The sequence below is a fragment of the Papio anubis genome, chromosome 16 (genome assembly GCF_008728515.1).
Source record: "Papio anubis isolate 15944 chromosome 16, Panubis1.0, whole genome shotgun sequence".
Lineage (NCBI taxonomy): Eukaryota > Metazoa > Chordata > Mammalia > Primates > Cercopithecidae > Papio > Papio anubis.
This window is the reverse complement of record NC_044991.1, coordinates 3,378,985-3,395,973: the sequence shown is the minus strand read 5'-3', so window position 1 is coordinate 3,395,973 and position 16,989 is coordinate 3,378,985. Positions and strand designations below refer to the sequence as shown.

General features: G+C 53.5%; 1 long non-coding RNA gene across 1 annotated transcript; it reads left to right on the top strand.

Annotated features, from left to right (window-relative positions):
* Window positions 1-215: 215 nt before the first annotated feature.
* Window positions 216-15,356, top strand: LOC108580780. The gene is made up of 3 exons (XR_004178879.1): window positions 216-238; window positions 14,288-14,356; window positions 14,726-15,356. It is a non-coding gene; the product is annotated as an uncharacterized LOC108580780 (long non-coding RNA).
* The last annotated feature ends 1,633 nt before the right edge of the window (window positions 15,357-16,989 follow it).

Here is a 16,989-nt window from a genome sequence, read left to right as displayed (position 1 = left end):
GAATGCAGTGGGGGATTCCCTCAAGTACCTTGGGCCGATCAGCACTCTTGCTTTGGAGGGAAAATGCAGAGTGCTCGCATGATTCTGCACAGGAAGTTTCATTTTCAAGATGGGTGATTTGGCCATGGGATGAGGACCCGGTATGGGATCCTCTCCTCAGCCGCAGAAGAGGAGCAAGGTCGGGAGAGAGGGGCTGGAAGCAGAGAGACCTGACGCCTGGATTCAGGCATCAGGGAGGGTATGGCCGGCTCTGTTCTGAGATTGCTCACCTGGGTGAACTCGAGGCTGGTGGGAACCTTAGTAGGGACAGGAGGCCACCTTAGGGGGAGGGTGCTGTTTTGGGACTGATCAATTCCCCATCCCATGAGTACTGAATACTTCCTCTGGGCTTCATTCTGTGAGACCAGGAGTGGCCTTCTGGTCAACCCATCTCAGAAGCATTTTGCAAAGGTGGATGGATGCTCCCAGCCCCACAACCTCTGGCCCTGGCATCTCTGTGGGTGCCAGGATGCAGAGGTGGGCTGCAGAGGCCTAGACCCCGCAGAAGTGCCCTTGCCTGTTGAGTAGAGCTGTTTCAGCCCAAGTGCCCTCCACCACTCGGAATGTGGATTAGCTCTGGAGGACTCATCTGAAATAGATATTTCTCTCCGCCACCGCAGGGATTTATTGGCAACACTAGCCATCTATTAACATTATCTGGGGACTCTGCACTGGTGAGAATAGATACCATAAATCTTAGTTGTATAAAAACCCAGGAGCTAGAAGGCTTTAGTGGACGGCAAATAGAAAAGTCCAATGAGTTCAGACCTGTTTATTTTACTTAGAGGGAAAGAACATTCCGTACCCAGCCAGGCAGGAAATGGGTTTTGGGGATGGCCACTTAGCCCAGCTGTTGGCCCTGAAACTGTGGGAGTAATCTCTGCCTGCAATTAGAGCAGGAGGCTCAAAGGACTGTGTTTGGGAGCCAGTGATGGAGTCCTGCGGAGAAGTGAGGCCTGGAACTTCAGGCGGGAGGCCGTGGGGCCTCATGGGAAGGAGACTCCAGGGACAGGCTGTATGCTGAGCTCTCGGCCACCCGGTGCCTCGGATGGAGAGGACTCTGTGTGTCCTGGTTGCCTGGGACAGTCCCATGATGCCAGTCACCCTGGCATAATTCACCGTTGCTCCCTCTTTCTCTCAGTGTTGTGATGTGGATGAGAAATTGTGTTATTTACCAGTTCCATCTCTAACTGGCCATTGCTCTGCCTGCAATGGTAGATGACTCTGCTGCACAGCTTGTCATCCTGGTCTTGAGGGGGGCTCCGAGGAGTCCTGTCTGAGCACAAGCTTTGGGAGTTGGACCCTCTCCACTCTGTCCCTGAGCGGGACCAGGCGAACCCCTCCCCTCCGTGGGGCATAGAAGGAGCAAGGAGCAGGGGTTCAGGGCGTGGGTGCCAGAGCCAGTCCTGCTGCCTGCTAGCTGCTCACCTCTTACCTTGGGCAAGCTCTTCACTGCTCTGAGCCTCAGCTTTCTGATCTGCAAAATGGGCAGGATATGAGTTCCTATGCATGACAGGCAGAAGTTCTAAACGTGGACCTTGTATTATCTTCTTTTGGCTGCTGTTGCAAAATACCCCAAACAACCGAAATTTATCCTCTTATAGTTTCGGACGCCAGAAGTCGGAAATCAAGGTGTTGTCAGGCTCTAGGGCAGAAGCTGTTCCCTGTCTCTTTGTCTCTGGGGTTGTGGGCAGTGCATGGCGATCCTTGGCTTGTAGATACATCGCTGTAACCTTGGCCTCCGTCGTCACATGGCCTTCTGCCTGTGTCTCTGTGTGTCTCTTTTTGTAAGGACATCAGTCACACTGAATGAAGGACCCACCTACTCCAGTGTGACCTCATTTTAATTAATTATATTGGCAATGACCTGTTTCCAGATCAGATCACATTCTGAAGTTCTGGGAAGGACATGCATTTTGAGGGAACTGGTCAACCCAGTCCAGCTCCCTGAGGATGTTCTGTGCTAATCCCTGGAGTTGAGGAAGATGAGATGTCATTCCCGGGCCTGTGTTCTGCTTCTGTGCAGTCGACCTCATGGTCGGGAGATGACCTGGGTGGGCCTGGTTTAATCAGGTGATGCCTTTAAAAAGCAGAGGATGTGCCCTCGTGGAAGGAGGAAGAGGAAGTCTGAGGGATTGGAAGCATGAGATTCAATGTGCCATTGAGAGTGTGAAGCTGGAAAAGGCCATGTGGTGAGGAGTGTGACTGCCTCCAGGGGCACAGTGGCCCCAGCTGACAGCTGCCCGGGAACAGACACCTCAGTCCAACAACTCTAAGGACCTGAGTGGGCTCAGAAGCACATTTCTTTCCAGAGCATCCAGACGGGACTCTGCTGGGCTGGCACTTGGATTTTGGTCTTGGGAGACCCCCTGACAGGGAACCCGGCCACACCCTGCTGGACTTCTGACCTACAGTACTGGCAGCCGATAAACTGGTGGTCATTTGCTATGCATTACTCATGGGCTGGCTGGGAGGGTGATGAGTTACCACAAGCAGGGTCGAGACCCTGGCCTGGAGCCGAGCCCGCGTTGTGACTGACCTCATGAGATTATTGTTGCTACAGAATCAGAAGACACCACGTGGGCACCCAGCGAGTCCCTTTGGGCCCATCCTGTCCTGTGCATGGACAAGAAACACCCCTTGCTTCTGAACTTGACCCGTTTTCCTGCCTCCCCTGGATTCCTTCCTCAACACCAAACCCCAAACACTCCTTGTGTCTCCTAAAATCCAGGCTCCCTGTTGCCCTAGGGGTCAAGCTCATCCCTGGGCTGGCATCCTTGGTCTTCCTGAGCACCCTCCTGTTCCCATGCCCATGTCTTTCTTGGCCCCAGTGCCCTCCATCCAGCCACAAGAAACACGGGCCCTGCCCCATGGCCTCAGCCTCCCCGCCCCTCAGCTCACCATTCCCCTCTTCAGGAGTGACCTGCCTGCAGCCTCTCTGGGCCACTGCCTCCCTTTTCGTGGTTCTCCCTGTCCAGATGCCACAGGGTGGCTGGAGACTGTGCCACATCCTCTCACTGCCCAGCAAGAGCCCGGGGTGGGCAGTGCCCAGAGCTGAGCCCATCCATCAGGTCTTCTGCTCTAGAACTTTGCATCGTGAGTGGTCGGGGGCAAGCGTGGAAGAAATGGGTGGGCTTTGTCTTTTCATTTATTTCCTGCACAATCCGCAAGGCCTGGGGTGATGCTTGGTCCAGGTTATGGACGCAGTGAGTCTTGGCTGAAACCAGCGTGGTTAATTTCAGCAGTGGTCCTAGGTGAGGTGGTTGAATGGCTCTTGCTGCTGACCCCACCTCCTTGAGAGCCTCCTCAGCCCCGGATCCACCTCCTCGGCCTCACTTCTGTCCTGCGAACCAAATGTCCTTCAGTAAGCTCCTCCTTTGTTTGCAGCAGTCAGAGTTAGTTTCTGGTGATTGCCCGCATCCCCCAGCAGATCCCCGGGAGTGAGGATCCCATGGACCCTGCACCTGCCCACACAGGAATTCCCGAGAAGCCCCAGCTGAAAGATCGAAGGCAGGAAAGGTGGGCAAAGGCCACCGAGGGACTGCCTCCCTCAGTGAGGGGCTGTGACTTGTCCAGAGCCCCCAGCTGGGGAGAAGCAGGGTCCGAAGCGAGTTCAGGGCCAGTGCCTGTACAGCAGCTGCCCACACGGAGGGTGCCCACTGCCTGAGCACCTGGAAGAGCGGGCTCTGCATTCGCTTTTACCCGAGGCCAGAGGAGAGCCCGCAGTGGTGCTCTGTGGTGACACGCCTGCATTTTGGTCACGCTTCCGGCTCTTTTTGGCATCACATCCTCTCTCTAATGTGTGCTGAGTGGCAGGGCTCGGGTGGGGGGCCCATGGGGAGGCCCCGCTGGGCAGCAGCACCGTTCCTGTCGATAGTGGCTGGAGGGGTATCCATCCCACTCATAAGCACACAGGAGCCCACTCAGGCGGAGTCACACGGGGTCTTCAATGCCCCTTCCCGCTAATAAGCAGTGCCTTCACCCGCTCGAAGCCTGGAGATGGGGCTCTGCTCCGTGGATGCTCTGTGCAGATCAAGCCTCACGGCTTCACGGCTTCATGGCTTCACAGGTCACATCAACACCCTCCTCCGTAAAGAGCAACAAGGCAGGCTCGGTGCCCTTGGTGCCGATTGGGAATTACTGTCCTTCAGATATGTCAGAAAAGGATCCCTCCAGAACTCCTGGGACTTGCTAGAGACCCAGAAAATAGAACAGAGTCGTGTTGCCCCTCCCAGCCCTGGGTCCTTCCCCTCGCTCTGTCTCTCACTAAGACGCAGACACGAAGCAAGCCTCAGGACCTAAGACACAATGCTGAGCCTGGGCCTGTTCCTTGGTGTGCGATCCCGATTGAGACTCTATCCCTCTGGGCCTCAGTTTCCCCATTGCAAGGACCAAGGGTGGGACTTGAGACCTCCAAGGTCTCTTTGAGCCCCCTGGCACTGCAAATCTATCTTCCTCCCTTTGAGAACTGGACATGCCCTTTCCTGGGTGAGAGGTGACTCAGAAAACGGCAGCAATAATTAATATTGATGCAGCTTCAAATGTTAAAAGTTAGAATTAAATTTAAAAAAAAGGGAAAGGGTCACATGTAACCAATTAAACCACAACTTCTCCATGGCCTGTCTCCCACTTTAGGGGCAGAACCATCCTCGTGTGGCTCTGCCAATTAATTTCCTCCTCACCTTCCTCTACCGGGAAGCTAATGCTTGCTGCAAACTGAAGGGAAAGGAGCAATTGGCCGGTCGCAGACACATAGACCATCTCCCGTTGTGCAAATGCCAGGGAGGGGGAAGCACCGATCAATTTGCAGGCCGAAGACTGCAGACAGCTCTGGGAGGAGAGGGGGGCACACGCACCCTGGCTCGGCTGTGAGAATTAATGAAGGCGGCTGGGAAGATGAAAGAGCACGGGCATTTGAAATGAAGCCCAGCGGGTTGCAGGAGTTCAGGATGAATTTCAAAATGCAGAGACTGCAGGGTCATGGACTAATTACCTTGCAAGGATGGGGCTCAATGGTTGTGTCTACGCAACTCCACCTGTCCAGGTGGAAAGTGGGAAAGGTCGCCCGCTGGGACCCGCTGATCTTGCAGGGCAGGTGATGGTCCAGACCCCGCCTGCCACACCCAGTGCTGCAGCAGCAAGCCTGGCCCTTGACATGCATTTTTCTGGGTCCTAGATTTAGAAATCAGTGGGTTTGTGGGGACTCCAAGCCTCCTGAGGGATCTTGAACCGCCCTGCCCTGGGGAGCTGAGAAGCCAGGCACAAAGCTCCTCCCCTCGTCTCTAAGTCATCCTGTGGGTGGACAAGACTTGCTAGAGATGCCTTATAACCTGCTTGCATAGGTCTCAGGGGTCGGTGCTACCTCCTGAGGGTGCCCCGCCCCCACCCAGCCCCGGTTTCTGGTGTTTGTCCTCCATTCCTCCGTTGTGTGCTGCCTGGGCCTGTGCTGTCCTCCGCGTGGAGGGCCTCACTCCCGTGACAGCACTGTGAGGAAGGCTCTAGCCTCATGTCCACGTTAGAGGTGGGGAGACTGAGGTTCGGAGAAGGTAGGATGCCCAGCTGGTCATTGGCAGAGGCAGGCTCCAACCTTAGGAGTTTCCTGTGCCTCTAACCACTGTGCAGTACAGCTGCACCCGGGGAACTCAGCAGGGGGTGCTGGCGGTGGCTGCCGGTGGGCAGGTGGCACAGAGGGGCCCTTGGCTCTGAAGATGGAGCAGGTGCCTGCTGGGAGCTGGAGGACCCAGGAGGGGCATGTTCCGGGCAGAGGGAACAGACAGTGTGGGCCTCAGAGACAAGTGACGGTGAATTTGGGTGGGTTTGGGTGGCACAAGGGGCGGGTGACGTGGGAGATTCAGCCCCAGATAAAGTGTGTGGGCCAGATCAGGAACGGCTCAATGTCCGTACTAAGAGGCAGGACCTTCTCTGGGACCTGAGGTGCCCCGGGGTAACTTGAGGTACGCATGGGGTCCTGGTCGGGACTTCAGGAGGCCCCTCCAATCTTTAAGTGTGTTTTATGAGGTTTATTTTTTTGTCTTTTTCATGAAATTCAGGCACTTTAGGAGGCTTTTCCTGGCGGCCACTCCATGGAGGAGGCGGGAGGAGCCAGGGCTGGAGAGGCTGCCCCCATGATGGACTCAGGAGGAGGGATTTCAGTGACCATGTTAAAAAGACTCAGGGGCTGTCCTGGGGCCTGGGGTGGGTGTCATCATCTCCATAAAAACCCCGGTGCTTATGGTTTCTGTGTCATTTAGAAACTCCTGTGTAACAAACGCCCCCAGGTTTATTTCTCAAAATCAGAATTGCTCATCATTTCTCTGCACCCCAGGTCTGCCTGGCTGGTCTGGGCCAGGCTACTCCGGTCCTGGCTGGGCTCGTTCAGGCATCTGGGGTCGAAGGGTGGTCACCCTGCTTCTTCTCCTGCTTCCTCTGGCCCCATCCTCCTGCAGGTGAGACCTGGCTCTCTTCATGGCATCCAGGAAGGACTCGGACAGGGAATGGAGAGTGCAAGGCCCCTTGAGGCCAGGCTCAGAACAAGTGATGTCACTTTTGCTGACTTCTTTTGTCCAAAGCACATCACAAGGTTCACCCATATTCAAGAGGGAGGAGCTGCCAAGTTACATTGCAGGGGGCGTGTGTGTGTGTGTGTGTGTGTGTGTGTAATATTTGGGCCATTTTTGCAAACCATCTCCCACGGCTTTTGCTGTCCCCTGCAGACATGTGTAGGCAGTGGGTTCTCCCAGCCTGGAGAAGGGAACCCCTGGATGCGCCAGGCTGGTCAGGGGTAGCTCCTCAAGGAAAGTGGCATCAGGGCCCTCCAATCTTTAAGTGTATTTTATGAAGTTCATTTTTTTCTTTTTCCTGAAATTCAAGGCTTATTAAACTTTTTTTTTTTTTTTTAAACCTGCATGGCAGAAAGGAGGCTGCCCCTTGTCTCAGATGAATGTAGGAGCGGGCCAGCTGCAAATTCATAATTAAAAGGATTTGACAAGAATCAAAGAAGACTGGTTTCCACTGGAGGTTTGGGGAGTTAACTACCGGTTCATACCCTGCCATAATGGGTGTGTGTGAGACATTTGAAGTGGGGAGGGCTGGGAATTCGCTGGGAACATGCAGTGAAAATGTGTGTGCCAATACTGATTGTGTAATTTGTGGGTTCAACCACAAGACGTCTTAGAGATGAGGGAAGGAGCTTTGTGCCTGGCTTCTCTTGTTTTCAGAAACATCGCTTTCCACGAGGCCCCGTCGCGTTGCCCTGGAGAGCAGGGTTCAAAGAGTGACCTCCTTCCAGCCCACCCCACCCCACCAGCTCCCCAGCAGGACCTTGGGGCAAGCAGGGTGTTGGAAGGAGTTGATGATGTGGAGTAAAGGGGACATTGGGGTCTGGGTATGCACAAAAAGGCCTTTCTGCTTTTTGGGTCTCTCCGGCCCAGAGACCAGGTGGAAGAAACCACTGGGCCCTCTGCTCCCAGAATCTTCCTTCAGAACGGCTCTCCTTGCTCTTAGATGGAAGCCATGCCTGAGGGCGGGTTGCCGGAGGGTGCCAGGTGCCTGCTGACCTTTCTGGGCCACACATACTCCTGTGCTATCTTTTGTCTCGGGGCTTTCTTCCCGCTGGCTCTGCTGCCTGGCACACTCCGGGAGGCTCATTCGCATCCCCCTACCCTTCTCCCACCCCAAGACCAGGAGGCTTGCAGTCCTGCCCTGCTCTCCTCTGTGCTCACAGCCCAGGGGACAGGCGCCTGCTGCATCTTCCGCCTGGGCTGCACGAGGCTTGGCTGATCGGCCGTCTGCCGCAGGACCACCCACATCACCAGTCGGCCGAGCTGCAGGTGACCAGTTGGCCCAGAAGCATGAGAGACGTGTCTAGGCAGAAGCTTCTGGGTTCTGGAACCATTTGTCACGCAGCTGAGGCTGATGAATACACCTGGTTATGACCTGTTCACCCTTTAGGTCTCGCCTGGCCCTTGTCCTACTGTCTTGTCAGCACTTTTCTCTGCGCCTGTGCCCCCAGCTCCCCTGTAGTCCTAGTGAGAGTGAGGACAGCCTCCAGCCTCACCTCACACTTGTGCTTGGTGGCGCCTGGTACTGCTGGTGGCTTCACAAGGGCTCTGGGCAGGAGGAGCCCAGCTTTGGAGCCATCTTGGGTCTGACGTCCACTCTCCCCTTCGCTGCATGACTGTGGACAAGTCACTTATCCCACCTGAACCTCAGGTTTCTCGTGTGAACATGGGGGTAACCACCCAGGTTTCAAGGGGAGGTGCTGTGTGCAAAAGGCCAGGCTGAGAGCCGGGCACACAGCAGGTTCCCAACACACCATACTCTCCCTCTCTTTGCAACCCTACTCTGTGTGAGGCCACCCCTCCTGGGTGCCCTGTGAACTCACACCGGCCCACGCCTCTCTGAGTCTCACTTTCCTCACCTGCCAAATGTGGGAGTGATAACGACAGCGGCTGTGGTGCTGAGGGTGAAGGGGGGTTCTCACTGCTGCAAGGGAGCCCTGGCCTGGAGGTCACCGGTCTCCAGCCACCTCTGCTGGGCCTTGGTCTTCTGGCTTCACTTCTGTCCTTCCCACCCACTCTGTCTCTGCTCCAGGGACCCCCATGCCTCTGATGGGCACAACAGAAGCCGTGGGCTGTCCCCTGTCTTGACTGTTCCATCTCCAGCCACCCCTCAGCCCTGGCCTGGGCTTTCCTAACCCACTCTTGTGAGGACAAGGGTCTGCCAACATTCTGGGGTACGTGTGCTTATTCCAGCCTTCAGAAGGCATTTGTTTAGTCACCCCTTCCTCACCAGGCGCATGTGGGGGTGAGGAAGACTACAGTATGTGAAGGGGGACGCCAAGTGGCTAGGACCCTGCGGACAGGATGGCTGGGACAACTGCCTCTCACTGGGCAGGGCCTGGCATCCTCCATCACGGACCTGCCACCTGCCCCAGCCCAGCCTCGCTGGGGAAGAGGCTAGCCAACCCCAGCCCCTCTCTCGGGGGGCCTCTGTTTTCTCTGGCTGGGTCCAGGGTCCTGTTGCCACCTTTGGCCAGAGCTCCCCTGCATGATGTTCCCTTGTCTGGGTCACATGGAAGGAAGAACTGACCACCTGGTCCCACCCAGGCCACGTTACTCACCTTTCTGTGCTTCAGGTCTTTCATCTGTCAAAGGAGACCCGCAGGCCCTTCCTCAGAATGGTGCTGGGAGGCCGATGAGTTAATCAAGGAATGTACTGGGCACAGAGAGGGCACAGAGCAAGTGTGGTGCATTTGCTGTGATTTTCCTGGTGACATGAGCATCTTCCTTGTATTTCTTGCAAATGGGGGTCTGCACACCCTGTGCCTGGGGCCTGCCAGCCCTGGGTACCTAGGAATAAGTTGTGATGTGGGGCCTAGACCAGATCCTAATTTCTTAAAATAGTTGTTTTTCTGGATGCAAAGGTAATCCATGCTCCTTATAGGAGGCCTGGAAAACACAGGGGGCAACCAAAAGAAACAAAAGCCTCTTGCATTTTCACTTCCTACTGACAACTGCTAATGTTATCTAAGCCTCTTTCTGGTTTTTTCTCAAACGCCTTTGCTCGAGCACACACTCAGGCAATATATACCTATGTTGAAAACGTAATTGCAGATGATTTTGAGATTGCACTTTTCACTTTATTATATCATATTTAAGTTTTCTCACGTCACATGCATTTGTCCACAGCCTGAGTTATGATGGCTGCAGCCATCCGTCTTATGGATGTGTCATTTAAATGACTCCTGTTTTACTCTTATAGAGATAGCTGACGCCACTGCCTTCTAGTACATTTTTATGCAAATCCATGACAGTCTCTCCAGGGTAAATTCTTAAAAGTGGATACACTGGGATGAAAAGTATTTACATTTATAATACTTTTGATACAAACTGCTCAGCTGGTCTCCAAAAAGCAGTAGCGGGGCGGGATGCCCTCTCTCCCTGGTGCCTTCTGCAGCGGGCAGCAGTGTGAACCTGGAAGTCCAACTACATTACACACAGCATCATTGTGGTAAGCCTGGAAAACGTGGGCTTACCGCGCCTGCAGCCGCTCCTACAAGCTAGAGCTCAGACCTCAGGCTGCAGCAGGGCCAGGGGTGATAGGGATGGGGACTCCGGCCATGGCAGGAGGGTTCACCAGAGAAGCAGATCTGTAGGTGGGGGAACAAGGCCGGGGAATCCAGGTTGCAGGATGCGTCGGTGTGCGGGAAACCAAGGGAACGACATTTGGGCTGGGCCGTAGCCAGGGTGGAGGAGGGGCCATGATGCTTGGGGACAGGCGGGGTCACTGGAGGGCGGCCGGGCAGGCAGACCTGGCTCGGCCCGCGCTCGCCCGGGACTGTTGGAGCTCCTTGTGGGCCGGAGGTGAGGTAATAGGAACACTATTAGAACTTCCTTAATTTAGATTTAATAATACTTAGGAGGAGGAGTCCCTTGTGCTGTGTCTTTCCTCATGTGTGGCTCCTACCCAGTACTTGTCACCAACCAATGGTTGTTTTTTCCATTTCTCCATCCATCTATCTATCCATCCACCCATCCACCCACCCATCTACCTTCTATTCATCCATCCATGCACCCATCCATCCATTTCATCCATCCATCCATCCATCCATCCATCCATTCATCCATCCAGTAATCCATCGAATCCGTCCGTTTATCCACCATCCTGCCTTCCTGTTCGTCCGTCCATTGCGTCCATGCGTCATCCATTAAATCCGTCCGTCCATCCAATCCATCCGTTTATCCACCCATCTACATTCTATTCATCCATCCATCCATCCATCCATCCGTCCATCCATCCCGATCCATCCATTTATCCACTTCATCTGCCATTCCTGTTCGTCCCCGTCGGCGTCCCCGTCCATCCGTCAAATCCCGTCGTCCGTCCGTCCATTCGTCAGTCTCCATCCATCCATCCATCCAATCCATCCATTTATCCACCCATCTACCTTCTATTCATCCATCCATGCATCCATCCATCCATCCATCCATCCATCCATCCATCCATCCATCCAATCCATCCAATCCATCCATTTATCCACCCATCTACCTTCTATTCATCCATCCATGCACCCATCCATCCATTTTTCCATCCATCCATCCATCCATCCACCCACCCACACATTCGATCTCCACGTAGTGGTGCCCACTCTAAGCGAGGGACTGGAAGCCTGGAGATGCCCTCTGGATGTCTTAGAAAACCCAGGACTTGATTCCTGAGAACTGACCTGTACATGCTTATGTGGCCCATGGAGCACTGATGCCAGGCCTGAGTAGAGGGTGGGAGGCTGGGCCTTCCTCTGGGAGAACAGGTCCATGGAGGGCAGCACCCTAAGTGTGCATGTGCCTCTCGCCTCCTGCCCTGCTTCTCTTGAGGGTGTAGAGTTCCTGCAAAACCAGCAACAGTAAGTTCCATCCTCATGGCCTTCTCCACAAGCCTCCTCTGCCCCAAGGGCACACCCACCTCCTCCCCATCCTGGAGATGGAAGAATGCAGCTCCCCCTGCAGCTCAGCTGCCCCAACCCATGGGGGACAGAGGGTGGGAGCAGGTGCCTGCACTCAGGCTGCCTGTCACCTGGAGGGCCCCTAGTTGTGAGATGCAGACCCTCCGGTTCGTCACTCTCTGGGGAGCGGGCATGGGTGGAAAGGGGAAGGGACCTTTTCCCAGGCCCAGGACATTTGGGGATGCCTCTGCACGCCAGACTCTAGGCTTTGCCATGTGTGGCTGCGGCCGGCCGGTGATGGAGCCCTAAGGCTTCTCCTGGTGCAGCAGAGACAGTGCCACATACCCGGGAGGCTGGCGGGGCCACCAGGTGAGGCACAGCTCCCAGAGAGGAGTGCAGTGCAGGGACCAAGGACAGTAAGGCTCAAAAGGAAAACCAGACAGGGCTGCCCAACTGGGTGCTCAGCTGGTCTCCAAAAAGCAGTAGCAGGGTGGGATGCCCTCTCTCCCTCACCCCTTCTGCAGCGGGCAGCTGTGTGAACCTGGAAGTCCAAGTACATTACACATGGCATCATTGTGGTAAGCCTGGAAAATGTGGGCTTACCGCGCCTGCAGCCGCTCCTACAAGCTAGAGCTCAGGCCTCAGGCTACAGGAAGGCCAGTGGGGATAGGGATGGGGACTCTGGCCATGGCAGGAGTCCCTGCTGTGCGTCCAGCTCACCTGCCCCTGCCCCTGTCAGACGTGGAGCACCACACGGCCCTGTAGGGATAGGTACGGCCATGGCTCTGCACAGCCGGGGAAATGCAAGTGGAGGCCGTGCGTGGTATGTGGTATGTGTGTGGGGCATGTATGTATGGGATGTACGTGATGTGTGTGGGGTATGTGTGCCTGTGATATGGTGTGTGGTGTGTGTGTATGGGGCATATGTGCATGTGATGTGTGTGTATGAGGGGTATGTGTGCATATGATGTAATGTGTGTATTGTGTGTGTGCAGGGTATGTGTGTACCTCTCAGGCCACAGTCTTCCTGGGGGGGGGGTGGGAGTGTGTACCTCTCAGCCTGTGTCCCCCACCCCTCCTGGATCAGCAAGGCCCCACCCTCCCCACAGGCCCACTTCTTGAGAGATGAGTTTTGTTCTCAAGCCCACGGCCATGTTGGGTGGTGATCACCGTGGCTTGCCCCTACCATGGCCTGCCAGCTCAATGTTCTCCATGGTGCCTGCTGTGCACACCACCCTGGGAGGGGCTGGAGGGCGACGCCTTCTGAGACAGAGGCCCCGACCTGAGTGCGGCGGCGGGCCAGCAAGCCCTGGGGTGGAAGGGGCCTGGCAGGGCCCCTGGAGCTCATTACTGGGGCTCTTGGGGCTGGCTTTGTGCAACTTGGGGAGTGGCGGTGGTGTCAGGAGTGACTGGGAGGCGGCACAGGTGGCCTATCTGCACCTCAACGTCGAGGCCCAGCTGACCTCCCAGCACCCTGGTGAGGTGGCGGGGTGGAAGCACTGGGGCCAGACCCTGGTGGTGAGTGAAGCGGGGGTGACGCTAGAGCTGAACCAGGCACCCTGGTGGGGAGTGAGAATGGGGGGTGACGGCCCAGGTGGGCACCCTGTGGTGAGGTATGAGAGCGGGGTGACACTTGGCCCAGACCCAGGCACCTTGGTGAGAGTGAGAACGGGGGTGACACTCGGCCCAGACCCAGGTGAGCCCAGGCAGAGCCTGTCGAGGGGTGACACGGCCCAGACCCAGGTGAGCCCGGGCAGAGCCTGTCGAGGGTGGAGAACAGCAGGTTCGGGTGTGCCCTGTGTGGCGTCAGAGCCTGTTGAGGTCACTGCAGACCAGGCCCCGACCCAGCTGTGTCCCCACAGTCACTGTGGTGTGTGTGGTGGGCTTGGGCCCCGTGTCGCTGCCAGAGTGCCCGGTCACGTGGCCTCCCATTGCCTGTGGACGCTGCTTCGGCCAGCAGCCTGGGTCTGCCTTCCTTCTACAAAGCGGTTTTGGATGTGGATTGAGCAGTTATTTTGGGTGAGAATTCGCCTGTGTAATGTTAACTAAACCCTCTTAGGTTATTTGTCCTATTTTGCACATGAGGAAACTGAGGCTTGGAGTGGCTGGGTCACTTGCCCGACAGCCTCTGGGTGAAGAATGGGGTTTTACATCCAGGCTCTCTGTGGCCAGGGCCCACCTTCCTAACCCTTGGCCTGAAACTCAAAAGCTTCTGAGCCTTGCTTACGTCCTGGCAGACACGGAATGTGGCCGGGGCTGTGCACTGCACCAGGACAAACTGCAGGGGACTCGGGCCCCTAAACACAGGGCTTGGTGAAAATGTCCACAGGTTTTCATATTAGATAATGTTAAGAAAAAAATGCTAAGGAGTAGGGAAGGTATTGAATATTGAATTTATGTAAAGCTTCCAAATAAAACCCTTTCACAAATTTAAAATCAGAGACTGAGCCTACACTTGAGTTTTCTTTACATCGGCTTATACGTGAAAGGCCTGGGATAATTTCTGGGTTGATCTCCCCAGATTGAGGATAAGAAACTCTAGCAAGGGCTGAGAACAAATGGCTGGAGAGTATGGTGGCTGCTTTTCAGCCTGGTAAAACCTCTTTTCTCTCCGTAAACCAGAATTCAAATAATCCAGTTGCTCTGAATTGAACTCATTCTTCTAATCTAACAACCGTCTTTTTCTTTCGTTAACAAATATAATGTGAGAATTTTTTTGTGATAATGCAAATGGATTTTGAATCTAATTGAACTTTTTATATCAACTATTTCAAAATAACGATAACTTTTTCCTCACATCCACAGATGTTGCTCCCAGAACCTTAATGATCCTTCTTGAGGATTCAGATGATAACCCCCTGCTAAACACCATTGGTGAGTGGTTTCCGATTTCACTTTTCTAAAGGTGACGTTTTTGCTTCGAATCCACAAACTTTATCATTAAATGTCGCCGTATTTTCATGTGATTCTTGCAATTTTCAAATAAGTTCATTTCAGCGCTCCAAAATGTCCCTGAAATAAGCTGTTTTTGAAGTCAGTGACTATGCTTCAATAAATCTGCAAAGTGAGGCTTCTCCTGCATTTCAGGGCTTATACTCCAGCCCAGGCCCTCCCCTGGGCAGCTGCCACTCTGCAGGGGGAAGCAATACTGGGGTTCTGACCCCATTTTCTTCTCAGAAAGCTGAAAATAGCTGGGAGTGCAGCAGCTGGTATTTACCAAGTTCCCTGATTTTATCATTTCAGCTCTACAGGCACATTTTGCATAGAACTTGAACTTGAGGCTTTCAGAATGCGTTCTCTCCTCCCTCCTGTCCTCACAGATGTGAGGTACTCAACGTTTCCATGATGCTTTCAGCGTGAGCATGGGCCACTGTGAGTATTTAATTCCCAGGAGTTTGCTTGGGTACTTTTTTGGCAACACAGATGATGTGTTTCATGCATTTCTCTCCAGGGATTTATTTCTGCAGGTTTGGGTGATCGCCCCTACACCCTTGATCCTGGTATTAGACATCTTGGCTTCCTTGTGGTCTTTTGTGTGGACCCCTCCAGTTCCCAGAGATACTGTGGCCACTGGCATTTCAGCAGGCCTGGGTAGGCCTGGTCGACCTGGTCTCAGGACCTGCCCAGTGATGTTGAGAAACCCAGGCGGTTCCATAAGCCTTGGCATGGTGGGGACACTGACCTAGTGATATGGTTTGGATTTGTGTCCCCACCCAAATCTCGCGTAGAATTGGAGGAGGGGCCTGATAGGAGGTGATCGGATCACGAGGGAATTTCCCTGTTGCTGTTCTCTTGAGAGTGGGTGAGTTCTCATGAGCTCTGGTTGTTTAAAAGTATATGGCACTTCCTCCTTCACTGTCTCTCCTGCTCTGCTATGTAAGACGTGCCTGCGTCCCCTTTGCCTTCCGCCGTGATTATGTTTCCTGAGGCCTCCCAGCCATGCTTCCTATTAAGCCTGTGGAACTGTGAGTCAATTAAACCTCTTTTCTTCATAAATTACCCAGTTTCAGGTAGTTCTTTATAGCAGCGTGAGAATGGACTAATATACCTAGTTTCTTGTTTCTCTGAAAAAGAAGGGACCAGCTAGGAAATTGCCCTCATCTCCTTTCCCCTGTATCTGTCAGCCTCTGTCATGGACCTATGTTCTGTTGGATGAACTGCCCAGGTACCTAAGGTCCACCTAAGGTCACCCGAGGTCAGCTAAGGTCCACTTGTGCATGGACTTCCACACCTCTTGTCCCCTGCAGGGCATCTCTCCAGCTTCCTTCCCTTCTTGCTGAGTCACCATCTTCGTGTCCTGCTGGGTCACGATCATCAGCCACAGATGGGCTACGCCAGCTCCCATCTTAGAAAGGGAACCTTCCTTGACCCTAAGGCACCTCCAGCCAATGCCCATTTTCCCACTTCCAGCCAGCCGCCAGACCCTCCCCCAAGTCACTCTTCTTCGTCCCAGCCCCCCATACCCTGACCTTTATGCAATCGCTTCCTTCCTTATACAGCTTATTTTATTTTACAACATTTTATAGCTTTGCCACCTGGGTAGGTATCCTTAAATAACGGCTTAGTTTTACATGTTCTAAATATTTATGTAAATGAAATGATACAGTACTGGTGTTTGTGTTTGGCTTGTTTGACTCCACATGGCATTTTAAAGATTAAGCCATTCTATTGTGTGCAGCTGCAGTGCATCCGTTTTCATCACTGTGTACCAAGATTTATTTATCGGTTTTTGCTGCTAAAGAATGTTTGGTTGCTGGAGCTCTTGTGCAAATCTTTCTGCTGAATGTGTACCTCAGAGTGAAACTGTTGATCATAGCGTATGTGTGTCTTTCAATGTCTCAGACAATCAGAGCTCTTTGCTGTGGATTCAGTGTGTACGGTATTGGATGAGGGAGTCCCTTGCTCTGCCCTCCCATCAGTCCTTGTTATTTTAGCTCATCTGGTGGGTGTGCAGTGATTTCTCGTTGGGATTGTAATGTGCATTTCCCTGATGACTCTCAGGCACCACCGTCTACATTTACTGGCCAGTTGGAGACTTTCATTTGTGCTGTGCTTATTCAACTGCCGGATCCATTTTTCTACTGAATTTGCAGGAGTTTGTTATATGTTTAGATACGAGGCTGTTGTCAGTTATATGTGTTGCAAATATTTTCTGTCACTGCTGATCTCGCCTTTGGACTCTTTTAATGGTGCTTTTGGATGAGCAGAAATACTTAATTTTTATGTGGCCAAATTCATCCACCTTTTCCTTTATGGTTTTTGCATTCTGAATCTTGTTCAAAAATCTTTTCTCAACTGAAGGTCATGGAGAAGTTCTCTCATATCCCTTTAAAAGCTTTACGAAATGTTTTGACTTTCACATTTGGATCTCAGTCTGTCTGGAATTAATTTTTGTGTGCTATGGGAGGTAAGAGGTCAAGTTTCATTCTGTTTCCCATATGGATAAACAACAGTCCCCAAACCATTTCTCCTTTCTGTTCTTCTGCAGAGCCAGGCACTTCTAAATC